The following is a 13,811-nucleotide window of genomic DNA, read 5'->3' on the forward strand; positions in this document are numbered from 1 at the left end:
TGCTCAATGGGCATAGTAGTTGTCTCACCAGTGAAGTATGGTATACTCTTCAACGCAGCCACTAGTATGTCACTCCATTGAGTCAAAATAAGGGGTTTCCCTCCATTGACGGTAACAAAAACCTGATTTCTTGCCATGTGAAACAATGATCTATTGATATGAGTGGTGGGAGCCCTTGATAGTAATGGTCTTGTAAATGGAGGAGTAGACCGAGACTTGGGAGATATAGTGTTTACAACCTTGACACCCCTGACTGGTGATAATGAAGGTCTACCTCTCCACCTTCTAGGGCCTGCAGATGGGAGCTCTATGAATTGGAAACTACCTCTAGAAGACACCCTTGTGTGAATTCTAGGCATGAAATCCGCAACCGACCCCAAAAGTTCGGAGGTCCGGAGTTGCGGAGTATGACCACTTCGGCACCTCGGGGTTCCGGAGTGAGGAAGTTCGGGAGTTCGGAACCTGGGGGTTCCGAAGTTGCAAGGTTGCGAGAACTTAGGAACTCGGGGGTCCGGGGGTCCGTAGTTCAGCGACTAGTAACGGAAAGCTCGGAGTTCCGGGCTCCGGCAAGTAAGCAGAGTCGCCAAGTGCTTGAAGATGACTGCCTCTAAATGCTGAGATACTAAGAATAGCATTGAATCCTTAGTATGTAAATCAAATGAAGTCCCACCGGGCATGCCAAAAACTATTATCACAAAAGGTTGCACCCTTGCTAAGCTATCAACTCAGCAACTTTGTGAAACATGGAAACAACCCTGAAGTGTGGGACCTTGCGCAAGGGGTTGAAGCTCCAGAGAAGGCTGACTTAAACAACTTGCAAAGGTAAAGGTAAGAGAGAATGCTGAAAATAGGAGGTGATGCACCAAGAAGAAATAGTTCCTCACCCCATCGAGATGACACAAAGAATTAACTGAAACACTCAGGAGATGCACAAAATTCAGTTGCATGAGTGACTCCAATGCATGTATGGAAGTTAGAATTCGCTAACTGTCAAGAGGGGAGAAGGATTCCCGCAAGTCACACTTAGAAAACAAGTTAACAAAGCATATATGGAGAGAGAATCCACAAGACATACACCTATAATGAAGGTAAGAAAACATACACAACATAGGTTGAAAGAAGGCAAGAATGGTGATTTTCAATTAATTGTAAGGCCAATGGCCAAACTTACAGTTGCATAAATGCAAGATAAATACAAGAAAAGTGGGAGAGCATAGAATAGTTCAAGCCAGCAGGGAGAGAACCCTTTATAATGAGGCTTAACAACCTTTATATAGAAAAAAAGGTTACAAGGGTGATCATGACCCCTGCATGTCAGTCTGGAAGTGTAGGGAAGTGCATGCACTTGACTTGTACATGCCAACAACCTAGCCATACCACAAAGGGCAACCTTGAGAAGGTGGATTGACTAACCTTCCAAAGTAAGACATGACATAAGTCACCAAGCATGGCCCCGTACCTCCCTTGATGGAAATCCTGCCAAAACATTTAATGCACCCTTGTGGCTCCACAAAAGAAAGTGCACAAGTCACCAAAACTGTCGGAGCATTTAAAGCCTTGAGTGTCGATCACGCCATCCGGAAGTGTCGCCAGTCGAAAGGAAGTTCGGAGACTTCGGAAGCTCGGACTCCCCAAGTAAGGAAGACAAGGGAAGGACCAAGGAACTTCGGAACCTTGGGGTTCCAGAATTCTAGAGAACTTCAAAAGGCTAAGGAAAGAACTTCAGAACCTCGGGTTTCTGGAGTTTCGGGATATAGAGAGGAAGAGAAGAAAAGGAACTAGAGAGAGAAGGCAAAGGGGAAGGAACTTTGGAACCTCGGGGTTCCGGAGAGAAGAAGGGGAAGCGAGGAAGAGAACTTCAGAGCCTCGGGGTTCCGGAGTTTCGAAGAAAAGAAGGAAGAAGGGCTAGGAGGGAACTTTGGAACCTCGGGGTTCCGGAGTTCCGGGGAAGGCAAGGGAAGGGAGGGGGTTTTGAAGTTCCGAGGAAGGGAAAATGAAAGGAACTTTGGAACCTCGGGGTTCTGGAGTTCCGGGAGAGAAGGAGTTGAATTTCGGAACGTTGGGGTTCCGGAGAAGGAAAAGTGAGAGAAAGGAAAGAGAAAGAACTTCGGAACCTCGAGGTTACGGAGTTCCGGGGAAGAAGAAAAGGCCAAGGGAGGAATTTCCTCCGGTCAAGGCAACACTTCACACTTCATGATTCTTCTCTCTTTGGTCAACTGGGGCAGTGCTAGTCCATGGAACATATCTTTGATCGGTTCTCACTGATGGACCAAGGGTGTCATAAAATGACAACAGTAAGCACTCCACACTTTTCTGGTGCTGCTCTCCTTTGGTTCTTTCGGCAGTCCATATTGAGCTTTGACTTGACTAACTGCCTCCATGCATAATGAGCAAGTGAATTCCGAATGTGGGGTGCGGTGAATTCTTCACCACCAAGGTGACAGCATGCTCTCCAAGCATAGTTCTTCGAGACCAAACTGGTTCTCAACCCAGTCTTTAAATTGTGTAAACTCCTCAATGCTGGATAGAGGACTGGGGTTATCCGGCTCTATGAACTCCTCTGGTTTGGGGATATCCCAAAAGAATATCTGTCCCTGCAGTCCTAACTCAATTCTTGACAGAAACGTCAAGCAATTCAACTCATCATGCTTCGTTGTGTTGTGGATCCTGCATTGACTTGTTGATGTGAATTCGGATAACTGCTTTGGATACAATTGCAGACTCGGCCTTTGCTGGATTTGGAAAATGTCGGACTGTGAGCAGCCTTCACGAAGTGACTGACCATACATTTTTACTCATAATTTTTTGGTATTTTAAGATTTTAAGATTTTTTGGCTTTTCTGTTTTAACAGGGATCTTGCATATCCCAAATATAGCATTTAAATTGGCTCAATGGACTAACTTGCTGCAAGGAACCTGACAGGGGCCCTCCTTCTAGCGCTAATTCTGTTGAGCGCGGAGGAGGGTAAAAAAGCTATAAGATTACTCCTCGCAAATATAGACTGATATGATCTGGATTTAGCTGTTTAGATATTAATCATACCAGCCCTCCTTCTAGCGCCAATTCTATTGACGTGGCTAAAGTCGCATCGCTACAACTCTATCCAGCCAACGTAGAATAGAATGATCTTGCCGAGTATCCTATCCTCTCTTGTATAAGGAAGCCCTAATGCTGCTTTTAATCGATCAAAGGGGACAACCTCAAGTTTCCAAATTTCAGTTCTTGACTGCGAGATAACTCAATGGTCGATGTGTTTTGCTAGGAGCACAAGGGGCCTTACGTTTTACAACAAGCTAGTCAGCATCTGATTCTCGAACTGGGAAATAAAAGCAAAAGAAAAGGGATAGGAAACCTAAGGACAACGATAAGAATGACTAGTGTAGCGGGTAGACAGATTTCCATTAACAAATTCTTGTTTCGCTAGAGACACCCTCACAACTAGACAAGAACAGTACAATCTCCAAGGGATGAAAGATTTTCAGACTGGAGACATTCATTTAGGAACCCAATTCTGGCGCAGCCTAAGACAAACACCTGCAGTTGAACTAAGCACAGTAAGGTTCAGACTAACCATGCACAGTAGCCTACAATCAGCAAGCCCCCAATGGTATGAACCTGAAATGCATCTTTGTGAGATGTATCAGGATTTGTCTTGGTGAAGTTCAGGTTTGAGAAGCTCTTTGTGAGATGTATCTTTTAAATGTTTCTCTTCAAACGTGAAATCCAATCCTTTATGACAGTCGGGTGATTTGGATCCACTGAAGCTTCTTGGCTTACTGACTTGCTTTCAAAATGACCAAATAATGCTGATTTTAACTCTTTTAACTTCTTCGACTCATAAACTGATTTTGTGAATTGTGCGACTTTGGTGAATTTCTGCTCTTTGAAGCCTTTTGTACAATTTTCATTCTCAAGTTATATCACCTTAAGTTTTCAAAAACTTTGGGCGTTTTGGATAGGAATGGGTGATTTTATTTGCCTCTCAATGACCCTTTTTTTTAAAAAAATCGGGCTATAGAGCCGAAATGTGCAATTTGGTCTTTTTGGATTAAAACACCTAACTTGTTCTTTTTACCATTTTCGGCTTATGGGCCGGTTTTGAAGTTTTTACTTGTTTTCTTGGCTAAAAAGCCTGAAATGCGACCTTGAAGCTTTCATTTTCGGCTCAGGAGGGGTTTTGAGAGAAGTTGCAATGTTATTTGGCTTTGCAAGGTGATTTGAGAGATTTTTGTCCTTCAAGTTTGTTTTCGGCCCAAAGAATGATATTGGGCATCTTTCCTCACTCTAGCCGATTTCGGCGGAATGAAGTTTAATGACAATTTTGAATTTTATTCTCCCTTTTCGCTTTCTCACGCGATTTTTCTTTTTTGTTATTTTCGGCTTAGAGGCCGCTTTTGCGAGTTGTGAGCTTTTACTTGACTTCCAACTTTAGCTTCATGGCATGATTTTGTGCGATGTGAGGAAATTCAGCTCTTTGAAGCCTTATGTAAGCTTTTGAACTTCGCGTTTAGGCATTTTAAGCCGATTTTGTAAGTTGGTTTTCTTTACTTTTTCGGGTGCTTGGTGGATTTCGTGTGATGAATTTCAGCCTATTAGCTATTTTCACGATCTTGTTATCTCTTTCACCTGACTTAAGTTTATGGGCCAAATACGTATATTGCTTGATTTGGAAAGCAAAAGCCTTAAGTTTCAAATCTTTCGAGTATTTTCTCCTACTGCGCGATTTTTACTTTGAATTTCGGCATCTAAGCTGACTTGTGAGCTTTACTTTGCTTTCTAATTTTTGGCTTAAAGGCCGAATTTGAGAGCTTGTTGAGTTTTCGGCCTTAGAGGCCGTTTTGTGAATTTCGGCCTGTGAAGAAGACTTTGGCCTCTTGGGTTATTTTGTGAGTTTTTAACATTTTATTCATCTTCTGTCAAACTTAAGCCTATGGGCGAATGGCGTGATTTGAATCTTGGAAACTCGACCCGTTCAGAAGAAATGCACAATTTTCATTCTCCTAAGTTTTGGTGATTTTCGGCTTACTGGCTTGTTTGCGCGATCTTTCGAGCCTTTGGTCTTTTCGGGCAAGTTGAGTTTATCTCGCGAACTTGGATTTTTTTGGCCTAAAAGACCTTTTTGCGTGATTATGACTCCTTCTAGCATTTCGGCCTACTTAGGGTTTCGCGATTTTGGGCTTCAATGAGAATGCACGACTTTATCTCAGACGCCCCCCTTCATTGCCAGATTTGGGATGCTGAAGCAAAATGCGCGATTTGGACTCTGGAAAAGTTTTCGGGCAAGTGAAGACTTTTGTGCAATTTATAAACTCAGGATTTTAGATGCTAGACCACTAGAGGAGCCTCTCTCTCCTACTCGGGCAAACCGGGGGTCTCCGTCAAGGATGGGGTGTGCTGTTCAGAGCACAACATATAGTCTGACGTTAGTAACTTATGTACTTCTTGCAGTTATATACAAAGATGCAGAGAGGGAACTTCTAAGATGTAATTAGCAATATGTAGAATAAGGCCAACTTGGCTTGAGTTTCTATTCATCATGGTGTTAACATTTTAGTTCACACCTTTCAATGTGTAATGTGCCCTATTTGTAGGCTGTCAATTCCCAAGGGCAACATCTATGTAACTACCTACTATCACTCTTAATTGAGCATAACTAACTAACTCTTTGTAACATAACTTATAATGCTATTAAACCATGCCTAAAACCTGAACCAATCTGACCCCACGGAACTCAGTCCATTCACCCTTGGGGCCTGCAGCCTAGATTTCAGGAGTCGTCTTTCACCCTTGGGGCTTGGATGGTTTTACTCTGCCCTTCCCTAGCAGCACCCATCTCCCTTGGGGAATAGGGTTAGAGTTGATTAAGTACTTAGACCCTGAATATATTCGTCTTTCAATTATTATTGATGTATATAAAATTAAGTATGACTGTCATACATTATTGCAGTCTATATTGATTAATAATATTACTACTAAATTCTGCGTAAGAATATTACCAAGCTTCTTACATTAAGCATACACATTAAGCACATCCCACGCATACCACCAATAACACAGATATTACTGCCTGTAACTTAATAACAGTTCTGTTTTATTCTGTTCAATGGTCTATTCCATGTTGTAGATGATATCTCCCCTCTCCCCTATTCTCTTTTATTTTATATTCCCTCATTAAAAATTGTCTCCACCATGTTCCCCTAATCGGAGTGTCACTAATGTCTCATTTATATGCCTAAAAGACGAATGGTCGTATCTCTTCCTTGTATGACTAGAATTCTTCTATGGCAATCGCACCTCTCCTTCGATAATCTTCATTGCTCCCCTTTCGTTTACTAATCTTTATCGTTGCCTTCCATTAAATACTTCATAGCTATGTTTGTTAAAGATATTAATCGATTATTAGGAGGCTGACTTTATATGAATCGGCCATATTTAATTGCTGATTAGTTAACGTTTGTTTGATATACTTCGTTGGTGGCGATAATGAATACTTGCTACTTCATGCTCAATAATCACAAAGAATTCCGTATATACAGATCGCTATTGTTGATATGTGTATATTTTGCTTATCGAGCCTAATCTCTTTGCCTTTGCCGATTATATTCAGTGCCTTGAAATACTGCTACTACCGGTGGTTTATTGGTTGCTATTGATCATCGACACTTGGATGCCATCTGTGTTCAGACTTCTCCGTTGATCTCTGTTTACCTCACTGGGTAAACAGGAAAAATACAGAAATCGAACAGCAATGTACAATGCAAATATAAAAGAAGTACCAGAATAAGCTTTCCATTAATGTCAAAGGATGTTCATATTATATCTGTCGTCAACATTACATCTGACACGACTAACATTACACCACAACACCCGGAGGTGATACAATATATGATTGCCGAAGGGGTGCGACCCAACCGTCGCGACTCCAACTACCTACCCGTCGGCTAATTAACATTACTAACTATACACTTTTTCCCGATAACATCATCCCCCCCAAGAAAAGAAGTCGACTCCGACGACTTAATACAAAATAGAGATGAATGGCAGGAACTACTGACGCTAGTCGGGCCCAGATCTTATACACTTGCTGCGTCCTCGCCTGAAAACCTTTTCTGCTACCAGCCAATGCTCAAGTGCGGATTTCACCAATATGGCTTCCTTGGCCATCACAATCCTCCTGTGCCTAACCCAAACTTGTCTGCAAAACACGTTTTTCAGTCTCAGCTTCCACCCACTGCTACTCAATTGATATGGTCTCCCTAGCCAATTTGTCCTCGATAGCCACCCGTGCTGCTCTCCCGGCATCCAACTCCTGGGTACGCTGAACTAAGTCTCACGCGACTATTGCCTCCAACCTGGTGGTCAGCTCCTCCCGAGCCCTCTATGCATCCACCACGGCAACCTCACGTCCCGCCGAGACATCCTCCGAGTTCCTCAAAGCGTACCAGTCATGCCTGGAGGTGACCACAATCCGCTGGCACAAATGCTAGGAGACACCTCAAATCCTCCATCACACTCCCCAAAGGCTAAAAACTGAACTGAATAACTCCCTGGTGTCATACAACTGTGCGGACCTGCAATGCCTTCCGTCAAACTCTGTTTGTTCCCAACCTCCAAATCCGTCTCCCTCTACGGCTTATGGCATTCCCGCCAATGCTTAGCTACAGGCTTCTTTCTCACAATACGGACAACCACAACACTTCCCGTGGTCTTCTATAGCTCAAAATAAACTGGGGGTCTGGGGGCAACGCCCCCAGCGGGGTCGAGGGGCAGCGCCCCCGCGGGGTCTGGGGCAGCGCCCCAGCGGGGTCGAGGGGCAGCACTGCATTTCTGTGATATTTTATGATGTCAAAAACCCTTCTTCTACACTCCAATATTTTCAGTGTCCAGGCTCCAGATGTCATCGAATCATTTTTCAATCCGTCGTCGTTTTTTTTTTTTTTTTTTTTTTTTAAAGCACTGTAATGTCCTGCCATACCACCTCCAATCGTGCGGTGTAATTGGTTCTTTCTGCATTTGTGCGGTGATTGTCTTCCCTTCGGCTGCTTTTCTTCCTTCGGCATGTGCGGCTTTCCCTTCGGTAGCTTTTTATCTCCTTCGGCGGTTTTCCCTTCGGTAGGCGGCTTTATGCCCACGCGGCCCTTCGCGGCTTCCACCGCACGATGGGCTCCACCTTCGGTGGTGCCACCGCACGGTGGGTTCCACCTTCGGTGGTGTCCACCGCACGGTGGGTTCCACCGCACGGTGGGTTCCACCTTCGGTGGTGCCACCGCACGGTGGTGTCCATCGTTGGTGGTGCCACCGTACGGTGGTCTCTTTTCCTTCGTTTTTCTTTCTTTCTTTCTTTCTTTTTTTTTTTTTTTTTTCTAATTATTTTTTTGACCGTACGGTCGCCTGTCATACAACCGTACGGTTTTTTTTTTTTTTTTCTTCCCTCCTCTCCTAATTTAGATGTCTTAGAAAGTCGTCTGTTCGGGTCCCGTGTCTCTGGGATTGCCCTTCATCCTTCTCGGTTTTCCTCGCTCGACAGTCTCCTATTTTGGTCCTATACCTGGCGAGTCGCCTGCCCGGCCTCTGGAGTCTCCTTCCATCCTCTCGGGTCCCCCTCCGGACTCTCGAGTGTCTGTCTGGCCTCTCGGGTCCCCTGCGCGCTTCGCGTGGTAAGGTTTCAATTTGTACCCGTTGGTGGCCAATCTATTTTCACTGGTCATTGAAAGACCTGGAACCACAAATTCTACAGGGACCACGACCTCCTTCTCGTACATAAGAAGAAGAAGGATAATAAAGATTTTGAAGGCTGCGGCCTTCCACACAGGGTTCCAATCGGTGCCGACACTCTTCGGATTATTTACGTCGCCAGGGTTTGGGGCGTCTCCCTTCCAATATTCTTTGTATTCCGGCAGGTACACCTCTGTTGGTTGCTCTGGTTCCTCTACTTCGAGCCTGTAGCTTTGGAACATTTCGTAATCTTCCATCTGCCAATGGAAGAGCCCGTTAAGTGAGCATCTCTCATCTTCAGAACATCCCTCCAATTCTAGCACCCCTTCACTGTTCGGCTCCATCGCGTTCTTGCCCTTACTTTCATCGGGACCCCCTTCCCCTTTATTAGAGTCCTCCGAGTCGGAAGAGGCGAGCTCTTCGCCGACCTTTTGGGTGTGTAGGTCAATGGTATATTTTCGCCCTCCCTTCTCCATGGAAAGTGTATTTTTCTTCCAGTTGTGGTTTACCCTTGCGTTGATCAACCACACTCTCCCCAGGATGGCGTCATAGCCTTTCTTCTTCGAGGGAATGACCACGAAATCTAACAAGAATGGTTGCGTACCAATTGTCACTTGCTGGGCCATCAACAGGCCGAGTGGCTTAATGCCGTGTTGGTCCACTCCCACCAGGTTGAATGTGGGTGGCCACAGGGTGGGCTTCCCCAGCCGCTTCCATGTTTCTTCTGGTAGTACATTCACCCCAGATCCACCGTCCACAATGGTGTCCTTCAGAATGGTCCCACAGATACCAATTTCTACCACAGCTGGGTGTCTACCACTGCTCAAGGCTAGTAACATCGGGTCAGTCGAAGGGCTGACGGAAACCTCCACCTGTGGTGTACTCTTCGTAGCGGTGGCGGGAACCCCTACCTGTGGTGCACTCGACGATGCAGTGCTTTGCACATTGGTGAGGATGGCAGTCCTCAATTGTGGCATAGAGTCTAGAAGGTCTTTTACCTTTATCGACACCTCCATCTGCAATATTTGCCCAATGATGTTATTTTCCGCTTCCGTACGGAATGATGTACTCGCCACCTCGTTGTCCCGTCGTTCGGTCGTCATCTCACGTTCAATATTGACCTTTGCCTCCCGTAATCTCTCCTTCTCCGTACGGGGGTCGGGATAAGTGGCTTTTTTCGTCTGGGCGTGGGTGATAGCCAGTACTTCTTTCTCACGAGTCTTCTCAGCCTTCTCAATGTTGAGGAGATTAACCCCTGCCTGCGGGCAATTTGCGTCCTCATGGTCGCCTGGCCCACACCAACGGCAGAGGTGCTGAGGGGTGGCTTCCTTCGTGCAATCACGGGCGAAGTGCCCCCACTGATTACAGGCCCTACATTGGATAATTGGCCGGCCCTTGGCGTCATACTGGATACGGCTTCCGTTATTGGTATTGTTGCTATTCCTTCCGCCGCCGCGTCTGTTGTCCCAGTATCCTCCAGATGATGCATTATTGTTTGCCTCCGATGTGGATGGCTGCTCCTGCGCAAAGAGCACTTGCTGGTTACGTGCCTTCAGATTGTATGGACATTCCTTCGTAGAATGCCCCATAATCTGGCAGATGTCGCAGAATGCCTTCTTGGGACAGGCACCTTTCGTGTGGCCGCTCTCCTTACACTCCGTGCACCATAGTTCATCGTCCTTACTTGTAGTCCCCTTCATTGTCTTAAATTCTTTTAACATCCTTTCCATATCTTTTTGAAGGGCTGTGACTTTCTTCCTCGGCTTCTCGTCACTACTACTCTCTTCTTCCGATGTGTCATCATCTTCAGATGATGATGAAGATCTATTCTTCTTCTTTTTGGCCGTCTTATTTTCACTTTCCAGGTCCATGGCCCGGTTGTATGCATCGTCGTAGGATGTTGGAGGCACAATTTTCATCTTCCGTCGTAGCTTAGGGTTCAAACCCTCGACAAACCACCTCTTCTTCAAGCCATCGGCCGGTTGGCTTTCCATTTTCCCGACTAACTCTTTTAGTCGGCGCCCGTACGCCCGTACGGTCTCCTTCTTTCCTTGCTTTGTTCCGTAGATTTCGGAAACTATCTCGTTATCATCCCGGAGAAGCCGGAATTCCTTCTCGAATGCCTTCTTCAATTCATCCCACGTAGTTACACTGGTTTTATCCAAGTCTGCATACCAATCAATAGCCACTCCTCTCAGTGTGGCGGGGAACTGCTTCATCCATTCATCCTGGTCAGTCACCCCGTTGGCTGTCCAGATGGTTTCTCATGTACGGCAATGCCGTGCGGGATCATCTTTGCTATCCCCGTTGAATTTGGGTAACTTCTGTTTGGTCGCCATTGATGGAAATCGTCTACTTGGAGGTGGTTGTGGCTGTGTCTGCCCTCCGGTGCTGCTCCCTTCGATGCCGCTGATGCCTCCTGTGGTGGTGACCAAAGGTACGGTGTTCTGCCTTATACCTACCGTGCGGTTAACTTCCCCTTCGTCGTCACCCGTGCCAGGCTCCCTTCGGTGATCCTCCCTTTGTGGCACTTCGTCGTCACCCGTGCCCGGCTCCCTTCGGTGATCCTCCCTTTGTGGCGTGAGAGATAAGTTTTTGAACCGATCTCGAGTCTCTTCAACTAGTTCTCTCCGTAACCTAGTTTCCTCCAGAAACTCTTCAAGGCTTCTCGCTCTACCGTAGTCTGGCGACGCGTAGAAATTCCCCTCGGCTTCTGCACCTTCCGTGACACCTCCTTGGTTCCCTTCGGGCAACCCTTCGGCAGGTCGTCCTTCGGCAAGTTGCCTCAGCCTCCGTCTACGTTCTACACGTTGTTCCAGAATCAAAGCCTTCTGCGCAGCCTCCCACTCGTCGGTTTCTAATTTCTTATTTCTGTCTTTATTCAGTAAATTGGGCATTAATTGTGGTACAATTTCATGTTTCTCAACACATAAATCGAAACACAACACGTCTTTATTAATTCATTCTTTTGTATACAATCAACATAATTCTTCTGCTTCTAACAGTGTTCTTTATTTCTCTCCTTTCACAATTTAAGGATTATTTGTCCTTTGTCGGTCTTCCCTACGTCCGTCATCCTGGCGCTCATGAAATTCTCGTAAAATTTGCTGTCGTCGGTTCTCCGGGTTTACTTCACCAACGGGTAGGCCCATTGTGTCTGTGCGCCATCCGTGTCTTCCATTCCTGAGTTCGTCTAGGCAACGGCGCCAAATGTTTACCTCACTGGGTAAACAGGAAAAATACAGAAATCGAACAGCAATGTACAATGCAAATATAAAAGAAGTACCAGAATAAGCTTTCCATTAATGTCAAAGGATGTTCATATTATATCTGTCGTCAACATTACATCTGACACGACTAACATTACACCACAACACCCGGAGGTGATACAATATATGATTGCCGAAGGGGTGCGACCCAACCGTCGCGACTCCAACTACCTACCCGTCGGCTAACTAACTATTGATAATTAACATTACTAACTATACACTTTTTCCCGATAACAATCTCTTGCTCCTTACCATAATGCATATGTTTCGATCAGATATCTTGTAATGATCGATATCTTCCATAACGTCTTTACTATTCGTATCTTATGATGGTCTCAAGTTCTCAACGTTTTGATCAATAATAATATTCCGTACTAAATGAAAAACCTCAATCTTTGTAAATAGAAGCTTTGCACATTTGCTCTAATAAGCTCCACATATATATATGTGTGTTAATATATAAATTATGTTTATAATCTATAATATATGAATTATAATATAATATTAGTTTATTTATTTTTGAACATTTCAGAATATTAGTAATAAATATTATTTAATAAATAAATAGATCTCAAATCATCTTTTTTTGGTAAATTATATATTAAATTAATAATAATAATTGTCTCATTTAAGATATATATATAATGGTCAAGGAGGGGACATGACACAATGCAATACAAAATAGAACATGCGTGTGGTAGAACCACTCTTCAAATTAGAAGGGGAACTTCAATATATAATAAAACTTAGCGGTAGCCTATTATGAACAATATGTACTTTGAATTTGCAAACTTTATAGTTTTTTTGGGGGTGATTCCATGTTATCCTAAATAAACTTTAGATATATCTTTTTGGGTTTGCCTAGTGTAAAAGGCTGAAATGTTTGTCAATACAAAGACAAGGGATTTTATTCTTTAAATTCTATAAGACTATAACTAAACACAGAGATTCAGCAAGGCAAGTACACATGAATTGAATGAGCTAATGCATAAAAACATGATGGCTTTGGTAAGTAAATGAAGGACACCATACAAAGCCACAATATCGAACTTTGAAAAAAAATGCAATACAAAGCTCACAAATTGGGTATAAGTTATTTAATATACCTCATCAGATAAAAACATGTCAATAGATTCTTAGAAGCAAGATAGGCATAATAATATCTATTGAACTTAATAGATATTGAACTTTGGATTAATGATCACAAATACTTGATGAACAATGATTTGAGCAATATTCAGGTATGAGAATTATTATTCATCTTTTTCTAATTGCAAAAAATGCACTTATATGTGCTATTTACAAAGCTGCATGAAAATAAAGGAATAAATTAACTACTATTTCTACTCTAACTACAATTGCTTCATGATAGAAAGCTCTATTACAAATTACCTGGTCCACTAATTCATATTTGACATCATGCAATTGTTAATTCAACTGAAAATTAAAATACTTTATTATCCCTTAAAAGCTCTCATCTCTTGCATGATGCGATAGACTCCTAGCTAAAAATAGAGAACACTAAAATAGTGGAAAGCTATAACTAGCAAGATCGAACTAAAAATAGCTTTTTGTGGAACATTTTCATGTTCTCAAAAATGATGATGAGATACTAAAGGAAGGTGGCTCTGGATGATTCTGATTTAACGATATTTCCTTTATTTTGATGAAGTCTGGTGAAACTTTTTGATAAATTTTGTAAATTCCAATGTGAGTTCTAAAAAATTGATTATTTGATGAACCTTGGTGACTCTCATCTAAAGCCCTCGATGAAGCATTGAAATTGTTATTCTAAAACCAAACATTTTCGTGCTGATTTTCACATT

At 43.6% G+C, this 13,811-nt stretch overlaps 1 protein-coding gene across 2 annotated transcripts in view; it reads left to right on the forward strand.

Moving 5' to 3' along the window:
• The window catches only part of LOC131066784 (uncharacterized), a 262,967-nt gene that overhangs the window by 244,811 nt on the left and 4,345 nt on the right, over positions 1-13,811 (forward strand). The gene's annotated exons all lie outside the window — the stretch shown is intronic.

The sequence above is a fragment of the Cryptomeria japonica genome, chromosome 2, assembly GCF_030272615.1.
Source record: "Cryptomeria japonica chromosome 2, Sugi_1.0, whole genome shotgun sequence".
NCBI lineage: Eukaryota > Viridiplantae > Streptophyta > Pinopsida > Cupressales > Cupressaceae > Cryptomeria > Cryptomeria japonica.